This window comes from Vipera ursinii (genome assembly GCF_947247035.1).
Source record: "Vipera ursinii genome assembly, chromosome: 5".
Taxonomy (NCBI): domain Eukaryota; kingdom Metazoa; phylum Chordata; class Lepidosauria; order Squamata; family Viperidae; genus Vipera; species Vipera ursinii.
The window spans coordinates 82,149,498-82,168,520 of record NC_139518.1 but is presented as its reverse complement, the minus strand read 5'-3'; positions in this window follow the sequence as shown (position 1 = coordinate 82,168,520).

Genomic DNA, 19,023 nt, shown 5'->3' with positions numbered 1-19,023 from the left:
TGTCAGCAGTTATTTCTTTTTTCAGTTTTTTTTAATCAAAAAGTTATTGTTGTTATATATTTTTAAAATTCCATCAAAAATTCTTTAGGGTATAATCTTGACAGTTTTTTAGTTCCTAGATTTATCCAAACTGTAGTATTTTAAATCAAATTTTAGTATATCTCTTTCCTCCTTTAATATTAATTCACCGCTTCCATCTGTCCTTACATGGGGATGGGGATATAGTCCCCTCCCTTCACTTCTGGAGGTTTTCTTGCTTTGGGGATCTTTTTAAGGATTCAATTAGTAGATAGAAGAAAGAAGATCAGTACTCTCACCAATTCCAAGCATGCTGTTCACCGATGTTCAGGTACATGCTCTGGGACTTCAGCTGCAAGTAGCTTGGGCTAGATGCTGATCTCACACTAGCCTTTCTCCTATCGGGTTCGGAGAGCTTTCCCCGGATCAAATGAAGCAATTGCTGTTACTTCGTGATCAACGGGGCACCCCTCCTTCACGGTCACTTCTTCAGGGTGACTTTGGACCCATCTAGGGTCCCCCTGGCAGGATGAAACTAGCCATTGGGAGCGGAGGTCTGCTCTCGCACAGCCATGCGCTACGGGCACAAAACCAGAAGTCAAAATGTTGTGTTTTTTTCATCAAGCATTTGGAGCTGGATGATAATTTACAGCATGGAGCTGTTTGTAGTTTTAATCTCTAATTCTCCATAATTTAGCTTAGTTTTTTTAGTTCTGGTCTATTATAGTTTAACAGAGGGCTCATGGATACTTTTAGATTTAGTTGAACTATAGTTAACTGCTAAGAGTTTGACTAGAAGGACATATCTTTATATCTTTATCTATATATTTATGTCTATGTCTATATATCTATATCTTATCTATACCTATACCTATACCATCTATATCTATGTCTATCTAATTTATCTCTACATCTATATTTATACCTCTCTCTCTGAAATAAAACATTGTTTCTTGCTCCTGTTAATATAAATTAAGTGAACCTTGAAAATGCTGGCTTTCACTGCTGACTAGATAACAGAAAGTGAAATTATATTTGCAAGATCTAACAGTAATACTGAGACATTTGCAAAGGAGATTGGAAAAAATGCAGATAGCATCTGCAATCATATGATCAACATCCCACCTGTCTTTAAACATAGAAAGGGACAAGGCTTCAGTTATGTGGTTGTGGTCTTTTAAATTTTTTATTCCACTTTGATTATTTTTATAAATAACTCAAGGCAGTGAAGACATCAAATACTCCTTCTTCATCCTATTCCCCCCACAACAATAGGTGAGGTGAGCTGGGCTGAGAGAGGGTGGCTGGTCCAAAGTCATCCAGCTGGCTTTCATGCCTAAATTGGGACTAGAACTCACAATCTCCTGGTTTCTAGCCTGATGCCTTAATTACTAGACTAAATGGGCTCCTGTTATTTTATTATTAATAATAGTTTATTGATGTTTATGGAAATGCTTGGTCATATTTAGGGAAATATGTTTTAATTAACTGTTTTAATTAACTGTTTTTAATTAAGACTGTTTTAATTAACTGTTTTAAATTTTTTAACTTTTGTATGGTATGATTTTAATTGCCTTGTAAACCGCCCTGAGTCCTACGGGAATAAGGCGGTATAGAAGTCAAAATAATAAAATAAATAAATAAAATAATAAATAAAGTATGTAAGTCACTCAGAGTGACACATAAGCCCAATCAAATAAATGAATAAACAATGAAGCTCCCAATGATTTCTACAGTCCTTACTTCAAAGCATAAGCGTGCTTAAGTATGTGCTTAAGATAAATCCTAGATCTTACTTTTAAATGTGTATACAGGCAAGCTAAGCCTATTTAAGATTTGCAGTCACTGAACTCCACAATTCTGTGCATAGAATTGCATAGTAATAGTAAATAGTCCTACTAAATACAGTAGACTTTGGAGTAAACATGCTCTAGAGCACACAGTTCTTAACACTTCCACGTGTTTATTATGCTGTATCTTCTAAATCTGTGAAAATAATGCCACACTCAATAAAGATATTCTCCTCAGTGAGGAGGAAATGTGTAAAGTAGGCTAAATTGAAAAGAGGCAGTTTTGAAGGAAGAAAGGGAACTCAGTTTTCCATATTTCCAGGATCTAACGGCTTAAGTTGACACATGCCAAAATGGATGGGTGGATGGGTGGATAGATAAATAAAGTTTCTAAGAAGATTAAAACATGGTGAAAATACTCTAGGGGACCCCATGGTAAAGTTCAACCCCCACCCCACCCCAGCTTATCAAGTCATGAATTTCCACCGCTTGGCCATTCAAAATTGTCTTTTCATCTTTATTCCCCAGCCATTCTCCCTCCATCAGATTGGTAGGTCTGAGAACTAGCTATTGGGCCTATCTAGTTTCATCATGTATATTGATGTCTCTGCTGTGTTCCATCCCCTTGGTGGGACAGGGTGAGTCTTTGGGTGTTAACTCAGTGGAAGTAATGCAATGTGACTGTCTAATCTGTGGTAGAAACCCTTCAGCGAAAGAAACAGTCTCTGTGAGGCAGATTATCCTCAGGCTTAACAACGTTGCTTAGAAATAAACCTGTGGGCATCAAATCAATTTGCTTCACAAGCACACAGATTCGTTCAGTAAGAACCACAAGAGTACTCATGCATTAAGCACATGTGTCTGCAGAATCATCAGGGCTTATTTAATACTCAAAGATAAACTTTTTTTAAAAAACAAACAAACAGAAGATACCTACTCTGGACTTTTTACGTAGTTGTCTAGAGAGAGCTATGTAAATTTGAACGAAGACCCACAGCTTCAATATAAAGAAGCAGCTAGGGTATGCTTGGAAAAAGACCAAATTTTACACAATTCCAAACTAGTTAGTTGAATGTACATGGGTAGGGTTGTGATCGAGGTTTGTTCAGTTTTTATGTAAATGGTGCATATTAAAAATTAGCAATCTTTGATTATACTATTGTAGCCTCTATTTTACTTTTTTGACCACACCTTGTGGACACCCCTGTATGTGTATATTGCTATGTGTGATACCAAGAGGCTCATGAATTAGCTCTAAATACACAAAAATGTGAATATTGTTATAGAACTTATCTGAATCACAAGCTATTTCTCAGCCCTTGATTGTGACTGTGTTATCAATTTCACGTGGTTTCTAACATCCTGTCTGAATCCATGTTTTTAAGCATGTGGTACTTGTAAAAGGGTAAGTCACCCATAATCCAAGTGAAAGGCATTACTGTTTAACTAGGTTCTGCTTATCCTGTACTTGTGCATCTGTTTCTTCCTGCCTAAGTCCAGGAACTTACCTTCCTTAACCACTGATCTTCTTGGATACCTACCCTGACCTGAATCAAAGTTTCTTTGGTGGCACAGTACACATGTTTGCTGTATTAAATCGATTTGGTTTTCCTTTGAAATTTATAAAATTGATCAAGATATTAAATAAGTCTCCTACATCTAAACTTAAGGTTAAGGATATATTTTCTCCTACGTTCCCATTATTTAGAGGGATGAAATAAGGATGCTTGCTTTTTAATATTTGTGTGGAACACGTGATTTGTGCTATTAGATCAGATGTCCTCAACCTTTTGGACACCAGGGACCGGTTACGTGAAGAGAGGTTTTTCCATGGACCAAAAGGGGGGGGGGGGGTTGTGTGCTGCCTGTATCCCCTGGATGGGGCTTTGCTTGTTTGCGTGGCCCAGTTGCTGGCATGACGCAGCCCAGTCCCGGTCCCCAGACCAGGGGTTGGGGATCCCTGCATTAGATGACACTGGGAAATTTACAAAGTTGTAAATAATTTAGTTGAACATAGATTGATTCTGTCTGTGGAGATTCTCATTCATCCAGGTCATAGAAAAGGTCCTTTTTCAAAAGGCAACTGGATTGTTTTTTCCCTAAGTTCTGGCAGGATATCGGGGGCAATCGAAAGATTAGTACTGTCAGAACTAATCCTTCTATTGACCCCATCATCCTGCCAGAACCGATGAAGCTTCTTGGATGACAAATAAAACATTTTCTTCTTCCTTAGGGAAAAAACAGTCCAGATACCTTTTGAAAAAGCACCTTTGAGATAGATTGATTATATTTGCAAATGACCTTCTATTTATTTGTAAACCTCACATTATCATTTTATTGTTGAAGTCAATGACAGACAGTAAGACAGCAGAATTAATGCCAGTAGATAAGAATTTAGTTACATTACATTTAAGGAATATTAATTCCATATTTATTTGCCCTGAATCTTTTTATGTGCATATCAAATGATACAGTATAACACATTTAATAGTAGAATAAATAAAATACATAAAAAGTTTCTTCAGTTATGTATGAACGGAGGTTATTAAATCTCACCCTTTGGGGAAAGGTAAATGCTCTTTAAATGAATATTATTCCAGATTAATCTGTATTCTAAAAAGAATTCCTGTTCAAATATCTGGGAAATATTCTTAGAATATAAATTCTTTGTTTAGAAAAAAAAATATGGCTTCTTTAATTTCAAGAATACAGAAAATGCAATTGCAGTTAATCCTCAACATATGACCACAACTGAACCCAAAATTTCTGTTGTTAAGCAAGGCAGTTGCTAAGTGAGTTTTACAACTTTTTTTGCCACAGTTGTTAAGCCAATCACTTCAGTTTTTAAAATAATCCTGCGGTTATTAAGCAAATCTGACTTCCCCCGTTGATTTTGCTTGTTACAAGGCAGCTGGGAAAGTTGCAAGTGGTGATCAGAAGAACACAAGGAAGGTGCAACTCTAATAAGTACATTCCAGTTGCCAAGTGCCCAAATTTTCATCAGGTGACCATGCAGATGCTACTTGTGTTGGAAGGACCGTATTAGATTCTAAATACATTTGAACTCTAGTATTTCTGGAAACAATGTCAGTTAAAAAGCTACGGAATGGAATGTCTAATAAAAAAAACCATCACTCCTCTACGTTACGGGGAAAACCCAACGTTAAAAATTGGGAAAAAGATAGTGATATGGAAAAATTGAATGGAAGTGGGGATATTGATTTTGGACAAAGTGATAAGTGATGAAGATAATTTTTTTTTAATATGTGTTGTGTTAAGAGACAAATATTATCTATCAGATGTAACCTATGGCAATATTTACAGTCTAATGTTGGTTAACAACATTGCTTAGACCAGCAGCATTTTCACCTTCTGAAATACCTGAGATACAACTTGCTAAATCCTTTAAAATTAAAAAACCCTACTGCTAGTTTTGATAGATATCTATTATCAGTTATTACCGGTGAATCAATTAGATATACAGATCCTAAGAGATGTGAGGGCAATTCGTAAATAAACCTCCATTTCGTTATTAATGACAGACACTCAGAGATAAAAAACGTTTCTTATACACATAAGAAAAATTACAAAACATACCAACGGAACTGCTTCAGAAGTTCTTGGGTGCGTCTAGCAGTGTGAGGGCGAGCATTATTGTGAACCAACACCATGCCAGAAGTGGTGCCATAGAAAATCCCGCCAAATATGAAGATGCCAAAAGAGTACTGCTAGTGAAATTCATGGAGCGTGGTTCGACCATCAATTCAGAAGTCTACTGTGAAACATTATGAAATCTCAAATGAGCCATCCATAACAAGTGTCGGAGCCTGCTGACTTCCGGTGTGGTGTTGGTTCACAATAATGCTCACCTGCACACTGCTAGACACACCCAAGAACTTTTGAAGCAGTTCTGTTGGGATGTTTTTGATCACACACACATACCCATAGCCCAGATTTGGCGCCCAGATTAACCTGTATGAAATGACTACTAAGGAATTTCAAACCTTGTAAGACATTATGACAATTGCCTCAATTTGAATGGTGATTATGTCAAAAATTTAATGTAATGTTGTAGTTTTCTAATGTGTATAATAAAAGTTCTGTATTTGTGAGTGTCTGTCATTGATAACCAAATGGAGGTTTATTTCCGAATTGCCCTCGTAAATGAATATAAGAATTGGAGATTCCTACATTGCCCAAACAATGAAAGAGTGCCTTAACTTCTATAGTAGGAGTGTCAATGGACCTTAAACTTCAACTTATTCTACAAAAGATGTAGAATATTAATGGCAGATTAATGTCAGGCACGAAAGACCAGGACCTCATGTTAATTTCCAATTAAACTGATTTATTTATCATGCCTATGCATAGGAATCTAGTCAACTAATGGTCAGCACTACTTTGGCACTAGATAAGAGTTAACAGAATTCAAGAGGGGTTGGTCTTAGTCTACTGGTGGCAACATAAAGATTCTAAGCTGATTCCTCTTTTGACTTCAACCCCAGCCTCTGCCATTGTTTCTTCTACAGAGCTTACATCATGATGTCATGCTTCATTATTTTGGCTTCATCATGGTTAGGAATAGATACCTTGCTATCAGGAAGGGACAACAGTGATATCAAGGAGAGATTGGGTGCCACCTTCTATTTTGGTCTCTGGCTCAATCACTTCATGGTTTGTACCTTACTTGTAGCCTACAACTAATTAGCACTGAGGAAATAATGTGGCACTTGATGGGTAAAGAATTGCCCACATTAGGGGTGTCAAACTGCCGGCCCATGGGCCGGATGCGTCATACGGAAGCCTCGTCCACCCCATCACTGGAATGGCAAAACCATCCCAATACGCTGTGCGATGTCACGTGATGACACGAATTTGACATGTCTGCCCCACATCAATTTACAGTAGCTCAACAAAAATGGATTTTTTGTTGAGCCTTTCATCTAGGCGCTCTCTCTCTCTCTCTCTCTCTCTCTCTCTCTCTCTCTCTCTCTCTCTCTCTCTCTCTCTCTTCTTTCCATTCCTCTGACTTTAATAATCAGACTTTCTCAAGTAATTGCCACTCACCTGTATTCTGTCTGAGTTGTATACCATTTGTCATTCTGGTATACCCACTTCTGTTACAAAGTTCTCAGTAGCCATTACTTCTAGAAGAGCTTTGTGACAGGGCTTCCATAAGGGAAGTAATATTTAAGACTGTCTTTTGCTACATTTTGCTCAAGCTACATCTTTAAGATACTTTTCAAGGATGCAGCATATTGCAAAAGTTAGATGGTAATCAAAACATGGTTAACTGTCACCAAATCCATCTGGCTCAGAAAATATTGCAGTTGACACATTGTGTAAGGCAGGGCTCTTCAAACTTGGCACTTTTAAAACTTGTGGACTTCAGCTCCCAGAATTCCTCAGCCATCATGGCTGGTTGAGGAATTCTGGGAGTTGAAGTCCACAGGTCTTAAAGTTGCTAAGTTTGTAGACCGACTGGTGTAAGGGCATTCCTAGTTACTGTGGCCTCTTACAAATCCAATAACAACTGAGGACATCTAGATGCAGGTCTGTTTTTTCTGTCCCCTCTATACCAGCTGTACTTCAATCTTGTCTGAATTTAATTTCAGCTTGCTGATAATTAATCTCAGGTAGTATTGCAGAATATTTACAGTATTGCTTCTTGAAGCCAGACAGTAAGAAGCATGATGAAAACACCTAGACTTATTTAAGTGGGTCACACCTAGGCAGCTTCATTGACCCCAAAAGGTGAGAACCCTTAAGTAAAATACAAAGCAGAAACAAATAAGTATGAAAAATGATTAGCAACACATAGCTGCCTTTCTCCATTACTCCTCTCCCAAGAAAGAACTTTATGTTTGTTTTCAATGACATGATTTTTAGGTTGGTGTAGAAAATACAGTGCAAGTTTATTTATTTATTTTATTTATTTATTTTAATTCCATTTATATCCCGCCCTTCTCCGAAGACTCAGGGCGGCTTACAAGCTTAGCAGTAGCCTTCATTCTATGTATATGCCTGCTTATTAGGGCTTTCACACACCCCCAAGTGGCATTATTACAAAGTCAGCTTAATTGCCCCCAACAATCTGGGTCCTCATTTTACCTACCTCGGAAGGATGGAAGGCTGAGTTAACCTTGAGCCTGGTGGGATGTGAACCTGCACTAATTGCAGGCAGCTGGTGTTACTTAAGGAGGCATTAGCCCATATTTATTCTGAATATATGCGATCCATCTTCTCCATTCCACAATATATCTCTGTTGCGAATGTTCTTTCAAATATGCTGAAATCTTTGCCATTTCTGCCAAGTTGGAAACTTTCACAGTCCACTCTTCTATAGTAGGCAGTTCCTCCTTCTTCCAATATTGCGCTACTAAAAGTCTTGCTGCCGTAATTAGATTCAACATCAATTTAGTATCTATGACAGTAGAATCTTGAATAATACCCAACAAAAACAACTGTGGAGAAAACCTTATCTTTTTCTTAAATATCCTCTGCATGTTCCACCAAATTTTAATCCAAAAAGCTTTGACTTTTTTACAACTCCACCATATTTTTTTTTCCCGGCTCCAAAGATGCCGGACGCGCTGGGGAGAGCTCCGTAGCCCCCAATGGTAAGGCGTCCCCCCAGGAGCCCCCCAGGGATGTCAGCGGACCCCTGGGGTGGGGCCAGAAATTCGGGCAGATGAGCTGGGCAATGGTGCCGCCCGCTGCCTCCTGAAACAGCTGCAGGGGTGCCGGGACATCTCCGCCTCGCCACCTGGGCCGTTGGCAACCGTTATAAACGGGGGCCAGCGCCTCTGCCCTGCCTCTACCTCTGTTCATGCTGCCGGGCAGGGGCGGCGTCTCCGCGGATCAGCTGTGCAGCGGAGGCGCCTTCAGGCATCCAGGAGGGGCCGGAGGCTCTGCTCTGCCCCGGCCCCCTGATCGGCTCCTGATCGGCTCCCGGGCGGCAGCGGCGTCTCCGCGGATCAGCTGTGCGGTGGAGGCGCCTTCAGGCATCCAGGAGGGGCCGGAGGCTCTGCTCTGCCCCGGCCCCCTGATCGGCTCCTGATCGGCTCCCGGGCGGCAGCGGCGTCTCCGCGGATCAGCTGTGCGGCGGAGGCGCCTTCAGGCATCCAGGAGGGGCCGGAGGCTCTGCTCTGCCCCGGCCCCCTGATCGGCTCCTGATCGGCTCCCGGGCGGCAGCGGCGTCTCCGCGGATCAGCTGTGCGGCGGAGGCGCCTTCAGGCATCCAGGAGGGGCCGGAGGCTCTGCTCTGCCCCGGCCCCCTGATCGGCTCCTGATCGGCTCCCGGGCGGCAGCGGCTCCGCGGATCAGCTGTGCGGCAGAGGCGCCTTCAGCGGCGATGGCGACGACTCCCAAGCTCCAGCTCGGTCGCCTATTCGGGGAGCCGGCAGCCACGATGGCAGTACCCCGCGGGGCCCTAGCCTGTCATCTCCCCACGGGCCCGAACACCGGCGGGGGCAGTGGCGATGGGGCGCCTCTAACCCGCCCCCAAGCCGCTGCAACTGCTGCAGCCATCCAGAGTGGGGCCGGTGCCTCCACCCTCGGCTCCCTATTATGCCTCCCTGGGCAACAGCGACGCCAGGGATGATCAGGAAAGACCCTGCGGATCAAATGGATCAGCTAGGCGGCGGAAGAGACAGCCGCAGCAACCGCCCTGAGCGGGACCGGAGTCGTTGCCCTGCTTCGACCTCCTGGCCTGCTCCTGATCAACGGCGGCATCTCCCTGGGATCAAGGAGATGCCGCAGACCGGCTATGCGGACCCGATCAACCACCACCGAGGGGCCTTTGACAGCGGCGCTAAACTTCTCCAGGCCCCGGTCACCCAATCTCACCGAAAACCCCTCGACGGCAGCACCACTAGATGCGGCGTGGCGTCCACGGCCCGCACCCTAGGTGCCGACGGTATCTCCGTGCCGATCAACACCCCTAAAGATGCCAGGATGCAGCTGACCGTTGGAGATGACGGTGACTAGACCACCGAGGCCATCAACATCTGGCCTCCTCCAGCTCCGAACCCCCCCTGCCCTCCCTCGCCCCACAGGACATGATGGGCCTGGGTGCAAGCCACGGTGGCAGAGTGGCCTGTCCTACACCTGCAGCCCCATAGAGGTGAGAGCTCTATGGGGTATGCTTCACCCAGAGTGGGTCCTGGACCACCCCCAGAAGCAGAATCACAACCCATCGTGAGAGGATGGGGAGTGGCCTGCTTCTGGGGTTCACCCAACCAATTGGCAGTGGCTGGGTGACGGTCCAGATACCCACCTACCCGACTAGACCCTCCTTCTAATGCTCCACCCAGGGGACCGCCTTCCCAATGCTCCCCAATGCTCCCTATGCGTCTTCAATATTCTTGCATAGATCTACTCGCCCTCAGGAGCAGTGGCGTAGCGTGGGGGGTGCAGGGGGGGCTGGCCGCACCGGGCGCAACATCTGGGGGGGGGCGCGCTCGACGGCGCCGGGATCCGGCAGGGCGGAGGCACCGGAGCCCCAGCCGGGAAGGGCCTGACGCCCCACGGCGCGCCACACACACACACACACACACACAAACACACAGCGTGACTCCTCCTTCGGGGGCCTCTCCGACCGGAAACTCCATAGGCCACAAGTCGGAGGCGCTCTTCTTTGCCCGGCCTAGAAGGCTCCGGGGAGCCAGGCCCGGCTGGAGCTCCTTTAACTTTTGCCAGGCGGCCTCTGCTCCCCCGAGACGTTTACCTCAAAGCGCCCGAGGCTGGAGCTCTTGGAGCGCGATTTCTTGCAGAGATAGACGGAGAAAAACCTGCGCACCGTGAACTTTGTACTCGTGTCCATCGCTAGGGCACGCCGTTCGGCCCGCACGCCGCAGCCATCCGAGGAAGGCAAGGAAGAGGGCGCGTCTCCCTAGGCTGGCCACGGTCCTCGGGCGAAGTCATCCGGTCCCCGGGGCGAGCCGAGTCCCGCCGAAGACAGCCTTCGCCAAGGCAGGGGCGATCAACTTACTGGAGTGGCTTTTTACCCCCCCCACCTGGGTTTACATTTCATGGCTGCAAGTCCAACTCTCTTCCTCTCCGCCTCCTCCTCCTCCTCCTCCTCCCCCCCCACGGTCCTCTCCCGCCCAATCGGAACCGGCTTTTTCTGCCCGGCGGAAGCCGCCGGTTGTCCAGAGAGCTCCTCTCCGAGCGCTAGCCCTGCGGAGAGGCCAGGAAGGTGAGGGTGGGCGGGGACGCGCTTCAGGACAACCTCGGAGCAGGACCGGGCTTGTCTCGGCTTGTCCCTTGCCGTAAAAGGAGCCGGTCAGTTTCCTCCTGGCTTCCGGAGCGCGCTAGAGAAGGGAAGCGCGCCCCGTTGCCGCTCGCCGCGGGTTGGGAACTGCAGCGCAGAGAGAGCTATAATTATCTGGGCCTGGGAAGGGATGAGTCCTCCTCACAAAAGGAGATTCCCCTGGGTAACAGGGGTCGGCAACCTTGGCTCTTTTTTGACTCGCGGACTTCAACTCCCAGAATTCCCGAGCCAGCTATGCTGGCTCGGGAATTCTGGGATTTGAAGTCCGCGAGTCATAAAAGAGCCAAGATTGCCGACCCCTGCAGTGGCGTAGCGTGGGGGGTGCAAGGGGGGCCGGCCGCAACATCTGGGGGGGGCACACTCGCACTCGCAGCTCTCTGCCCCTGCCTGGCTCACTCTCTCTCACAGCAGTGCTGGCTGTGCGAATCCGATCCGAGCCGCCGGGTCACCGTCCACTGTGGAGGGGGGGGTGCCAGGCGTGCGGTGCGGTGCGGAGAGAGAGTGAGGGACTATCTGGGGGAGGGACAGTGCAGCGGCCGCCCAGCAGGTTAGGGGGCGCAAATTACTTGCCTTGCCCCGGGTGCTGACAACCCACGCTACGCCACTGCTCAGGAGTTCCCCCCTCTCCTGGGTTCGTCCTGCCTTCAATACATCAAACCTCGATGACGGGCCCGACCATTGGGCCTCTGAGAGATGGCCAGGCAGGGTCAGGGGCCTCCATCACAAGACCAACAAGAGGCCCCTGGTTAAGTTTCTTGTTAAGTTTTTTGTCGGGTTAGGGAGGGGGGCGGGAAAAGAGTATGGCTGCTCGGGGAAGGCAGGCCTTCCGGGTGCCATAATGCAGGCCAGGCTTACGACCATTCGCGATGGTGAGAAACGAGGACCAGTCGCCGACAATAACCGATGGCGTACTGATGAACATCCTATTCCCAGGATGGTGGGGAACGGCAGAAGGTGCACAAACAGAGGGCCGTATCGTCACCGGGAGTGTCATCTCCGCTCTGTACAAGCGGTGAGACGCTCCGACCCTCTGTACTTCCCCAGAGGACCCGGGAGCGAAGGTGTGCAGCCTCCTATGCTAAGGCTGGTCTACCTGAATGCCAGGTCCGTAGCTAACAAGGCACACCTTGTTCGTGACCTAGTGGAGAGCGAGCACACGGACCTGGCTTGCATCACGGAAACCTGGCTGGGCCAAGAGGGTGGTGTCCCTCTGGTTGACCTCTGCCCGCCAGGTTTCCAGGTGCTGCACCAGCCTCGGACCCATGGGATGGGCGGGGGAGTGGCAGTTATCATCAGGGAATCCCTTAGCCCGCGAGAGATCACCGTCCCTCAGATGGTCGGGTGTGAGTCTCTCCTACTGAGATACGGCCCGGGGGCGCAGTTGGGCCTGCTGCTGGCATACCTACCACCTAATTGTGCAGCGGCAGCCCTGCCCGAGCTACTCGATGTCCTCTCAGGGTTGGTGGTTGAATTCCCAAGACTCATGGTCTTGGGCGACTTTAACCTACCGTCCCTGGGAGGATCGTCCGATCTGGCTCGGGAGTTCATGGCTTCCATGGCGGCCATGGACCTGTCGCAAATAATTTCTGGACCGACTCATGAGAGAGGCCACACCCCAGACTTGGTGTTCTTGTCTGGACGGTGGCGCGATGATATCGGTGGGGGTGCCACGACTGTTATGCCCCTGTCATGGACCGATCATCACCTCGTGCGGCTAGACTTCCCCTTTGCCACCCCCCGCCGTGGGTGCGCGGTGCCAACCAGATGGTACCGCCCTAGGCGCCTAATGGACCCTGATAGGTTCCAGGCAGCGCTTGGGGACGCACATGCACTCCCTGCTCACAGCTCGGCGGATGCCTTAGTGGAAGCCTGGGAGAAGGCAGCCACGGAGGCTCTGGACCGAGTTGTACCCTTGCGGCCTCTGACCCGGCGCAGATCCCAGCGAGCCCCATGGTTCACCGCGGAGCTCCGGGAAATGAAGCGTCGGAGACGGGGCCTAGAGAGCCGTTGGAGATCCAGTCGATCCGAATCCGACTGATTGCGATTAAGAATCCTCACCAGGTCTTATCTCGCTGCGATAAGGGTGGCAAAATCCAACTACTTTTCCACCCTCATCGCGTCCGCAGATAATCGCCCGGCTGCCTTGTTCAGGGTGACTCGCTCCCTACTGAACCAAGAGGTGAGGGAGGAACCCTTGCAGGGTCGAGCCGAGGAATTCGGTCAATATCTGCTGGATAAAATTGCTCGGATCCGAACCGGCCTGGACTCCAACTGGGCTGAGTTGGAAGAACAAGGCATGGACAGTCTTGTCGACGTCATCTGGGAGGAATTTGATCCTGTGACTCCTAAGGAAGTGGACAGGATTATGAGGAGGTTGAGCTCCTCCACATGCTTACTGGACCCGTGCCCTTCCTGGCTGGCATATGCAGCTCAAGAGGGGACACGAGGCTGGTTCCTGGCGGTCATCTCTGCTTCTCTGAGTGAGGGTCACTTCCCCACCGCCTTGAAGGAGGCGGTGGTGAGACCTCTCCTCAAGAAGCCCACCTTGGACCCATCCTCATTGAATAACTTTCATCCAGTCTCCAATCTTCGCTTCCTTGCGAAGGTTATTGAGAGCGTGGTGGCGCACCAACTCCCTCAGATCCTGGATGAAGCGGTTTATCTAGACCCGTACCAATCGGGCTTCAGGCCGGGCTACAGCACGGAGACGGCATTGGCCCGGGACAGGGGCCATTCCTCTGTCCTAGTCTTATTAGACCTCTCGGCGGCTTTCGATACCATCGACCATGGTATCTTGCTGCGACGCCTCAGGGGACTGGGAGTGGGAGGCACGGTTCTGCGTTGGTTCTCCTCCTTTCTCCAGGGTCGCTCGCAGTCGGTGTTGGCAGGGGGACAGAGGTCGACCCCGAGGCCTCTCGCTTGCGGAGTCCCTCAGGGGTCGATCCTCTCGCCTCTCCTGTTCAACATCTACATGAAACCGCTGGGCGAGATCATTCGCAGCTTTGGAGTAGGGTACCATCAGTATGCTGATGACACCCAGCTTTTCATCTCAACTCCAAACAACATCAGTGATGCCCTCGACGTGATGTCCCGCTGCCTGAAAGCGGTCCGGGAATGGATGGGGAGGAACAGGCTTCAACTGAACCCGGACAAGACTGAATGGCTGTACGTACCGGCAAGCCAGGATACTCAGAACATCCCATCCCTTAACATCGGGGACAAGTTACTACCCCCTGTTGATAGGGCCCGCAACCTGGGTGTCCTCCTTGACTCGCAGCTCTCCCTGGAAGATCACATAGGAGCTGTGACCAAGGGGGCCTTCTCCCGGGTTCGACTAGTTCGCCAATTACGGCCTTATCTGGACCTGGATGCCTTACGTACAGTCACCCATGCTCTTGTGACCTCTCGCCTAGACTACTGTAACGCTCTCTACTTGGGGCTGCCCTTGAGATCCACTCGGAAGCTTCAACTGGTGCAAAGTGCAGCGGCACGGACACTCTTGGGAGCCTCCCGATACTCCCATATCACACCTCTCCTCCGTGCGCTGCACTGGCTTCCAGTTGCCTTCCGTGTGAAGTTCAAGGTGCTAACAATGACATACAAAGCCCTACATGGCATGGGTCCGGACTACCTACGGGAGCACCTTCTGCCAATGTCAGCACCCCACCGTCCTGTGCGCTCGCACAGAGAGGGCCTCCTCAGGGTGCCACCGCTCAAGGAATGTCGGCTGGCGTCCCCCAGGGGGAGGGCATTCTCAGTGGGTGCGCCAGCCCTCTGGAACAGCTTACCAACCGAAATCCGGATGGCCCCCGACCTCCGCACCTTCCGGCGCGAATTAAAAACTTACCTGTTCCAGCAGTCCGGCCTGGCCTGATAGCTCTAATTGGGGTCCCAGTTTGTATTTTACTATTGTTTGTTTTCACTATTGTTCATTCTGTATGCCTACCTTATTCTGTACACCGCCCCGAGTCCCTCGGGAGAAGGGCGGTTTATAAAAACAAATAAATAAATAAATATGATAATACGTTGCATCCTCACAACCACACCTCCAACATTTGGGCTGGCAATTTGGTTACATACTTGCTAATATTTTATCCACATTCTTGAGATCTTCATGTTGAAAATAATTCAAAGTAATAGAACAAAGGATTGCTGAGCATAACTCCATTACCTGCCCCAGCACTGAAATCCAAGTCCAGATGTTGCTGATCAATAAAGATTGATACAAGTTGTCCACAGAGAATCAGCAACTCTTTTGGTTTCCTCTATCCAACATCTTGTTGATCCTACTCAATATGCAAAAGTCCTAGGGTTGGTTGTGAATAGTGGAGACATAGAAGTAATCAGTCTGATTCATTTGCTGCTTTCGAGCAGTACTTGGGCTTTCAATAATAGACTACAGTATACTCAATCTAATCCACTGAGAGTTTCTCCTTTTGCACCCTGGCTGAACTCTCTCCCTCACTCTTAGTTCCCTAAGTAAAGCAAGAGACTAACGTGCTCTGAGAAAGGAAAAGGACACTTAATAGCTAGAGTGCCAACTCCAGGAGCCATATTTCTACATTTTTGTGAATGGATGCTTTGGAATTGATTGAGTTTTTTCTCCATACAAGGCATATATGAATGGGGAAAAATTTCAACAGCCATATTATTAGAATGATGACAATATATTCTCATAAAACTTAAATGTGCCTACCAGTGATAAAAGGTTGGAAATTTTTTTTGGGGGGGGAGAACTCCAGTTTATTGCTATGTGCATCTATTTACTTTCCTACTCAGAAAATTCAAAAGCAAGGTAAACATTAAAACAAAGGAAGTCATAGTTGCATTGCTTTAAAAGATTCTTCTATAAATTCTATCATTTTGGCATAGGCATAATAAATATGGAAGCGAAGAAAGAAAGTGTCTATGTGTAATTGCTTTTATTAAATAAAACTTTGCTTTCTTCCCTTCCCCCCATTGCTGCAGATCTGTTAATTCAAAACAACATTTATCGAACATGATTATTAATATGGACTTTATTTTCAAATGGGAACAAATGAATCCCCTCTAATTCATATGTCCATTGGCACCAGCTCCATCATTCTCACACTCTTTGCCTGGCCTGCAGCCCAAAGGATTTACTTGCATCCTGATTGTCCATCCTGATTCCTTTATTTATCCAAAAGAAATTTTAAAAATCCTGAAATTTTCAATTGGAGTGAAACATAAAGTTTTTTAATTGGGAAAAAAAACCACACAATTGGTCTAGTGGGGTGGGGATGATGTTTATACTTGTTCTACTTAAACCAGACACTGACAATCCATCCATCTTAACAACCTTTTCCTGTCCAACTAAATTACATGCTTTTTTTTCATTATAGAAGGACCATGTATTGATGTAATAGAGGTAGAAGAAGCACATAATTAATTTGAAAGGAAAAACAAAGACATCAAGCGAGAAAAAAACATTAGTGGAGAAAAAGAAGAAGAATGATATAAAACAGACGCATGGAATGGGTAGATATCCATATTTTTCATAAATATAATTCCCAACATGTCTTACCATTGACTGTTCCAATGACAGATGCTGGAAGTTGTGATTCAACCATCACTGGATATGCTCAGGTTCTCCTCTGAGTGTGGGTGAATGTTGTTCTTGTAACTAAGCAAGGGGATTTACGCAAACTGAAAGGAACAACAGCTCCTAACTGACCTTGCCTATACTCAGAGAAGTTAAATAGGACTACACCATGTCAATCAATAGATGGGGCATCTGCAGGGAATCCCAGGGTTATAGATTAGATCAGGGGTGTCAAACTCAATTTCACTGAGGGCCGCATCAGCATTGCAGTTGCCCTCAAGGGGCCGGATGGGTATGGCCAGGGTGGGCATGGCCTACTGAGTGGGCATGGCCAGCTCTACATCGTTTGCATCAAGGGTGCCTATGGGGGCCTGGGCAGGAGTGGGACAGATCTGAGGGTCTCTGGCAGAAGGAGGATCTCTGGGCCAGGGCCAAGGCAGTGGGGGCCGTTCCCTTACTGTTTCCAGGATGGCTTCGTGGGCCACATGAAACCACTTTACGGGCCGGATCCGGCCCCCGGGCCTTGTGTTTGACATGTCTGGATTAGATTGAGAAAGCGGCAGACTAATTGTTGCCAAGAAAATAAGGACATGACATATAGTCACCAAAGGTTGAAATGAAATCCAACAACACTGTCCTTTATTTTTTTTAAAAAAATAAAATAAACAAAGAACACACATTGGTAATTTGGTTGCTATAGGCAACAAGTTAGAACATGGGGACTTGCACGTGGCATCTTTGCACCAGTCTAGAAGCAGCTCTGGAGATGTCCATCTGCATGATGTTGACTCATTGGAAGATGGAGCAAAACTGAGGCGATAGACAGTTTTTTTAAATTGGTGTACTCATCACACACCATAATTCCTGGGGACAAATAGACCATAATTACTCAACCACCACTGAAGCTTTCTCATACTAACAAAAGAAAAGGATATTGGGGTCAGACAGGGCATCCACAGGAAGAGTCAAAAATCTCAAGGTGATAGCTATGGCTGCCTCCAACCCCTTTTATTTATCTACTGTATTTATTTGCAAATACCATGTGTACAACATATGTAAAATGGGAGAGGAAATCAGTTATGTGGGCACAACCACCATCTTCACTGTGTGTTTTTTTTTTTATTTTCCCTGCAAACATCTGTGAGGACAGGCATACAAATGGGGCAAGTCGAGTGAAAGGTTGGCCGAGGAACTGATTAGTCAGCCAAGGAGGCAAAGGCAAAAGACACAGGAACAGCAGGAGGGTCAGGCAACCATCATGCATGACCATTGTTCAAAACCCAACATTGTACTCAGAATAACAGAATTAGAAGGGACCTTTGAGGTCTTCTAGTCCAACCTCCTATTCAAGCAGAAGACTCTATACCATTCCAGACAAATGGCTGTCCGGTCTCTTCTTAAAAATTTCCAGTGATGAAGCACCCACAACTTCTGAAGGCAAGCCGTTCCACTGGCTTATTGTTCTCACTGTTAGGAAATTTCTCCCGAGATTTTCTTGCCCTTTGGCCTTGTTTAAGCCAGATCTCAAGACCTTGCTGTTCACTGAAGGATTGAATCAAGGTGGTTGATGGAGCCATATGTGCTGTTTCAGTTTTAGTTGGTTTTTCCATTTCCAGACTCTTCTTTTTAAGTTTCTTGTACTTTCCTATTTTCTATTGTTATTTTTCTAAGCTGTCCAGAGTCACGACAGATTGGGGAGGTCTATATGTGTTTTACAAATAAATAAACAAAATTAGCTAGCAATATTTCTTTGAAGGCTCTAGGAGTCTTTACCATTTGTGTTAATGCTTCTTCAACCTACTCAATAAAGAGTAAAAAGAGAGATACAATTACAAATATATGTGTCCCTATCGTTTTCCTCCTGAGGAAAAAGGATTTTCATTAGGGTTACTGTAGTGTAGTGGGACCAAAGAGACACAGCAAACAGAGAAGCATTTTCCAATCCTTGGGTTTTGGAACTAGTCAGACCCCACCAACATCTGGACCAGAATAACGAGGCTACAACATCTTGTACAAGCCCAGGGAGTCCTCATAACTCCAGGTCCAATGAGGACAGGGACATCCCCATACCTGAAATATCACTGCCTGCACCTGGGGCACACCACAACCCCAGGTCAAACAACTCAAATGGCAACACCAGGCCTGAAGGGGGGAACCCCTGAGACGTTCTGGCCGATCCCACAGGCCTCCTGCTTACCTCTCAGAGTATGTGCGAACTTGAGGGTGGCAGGGAAAGCCTGTGTGGGAATTAAGTGTATATAGTTGTCGGAGGGGGGGGGAGTTTGGAAATTGGAAAAGGGTATTGTCTTTGCTTATGGGGGAAGGGGTGTAGTGTATGCTGGCATAGCATACACGTGTGACAGCTGAATAAGGAGGCG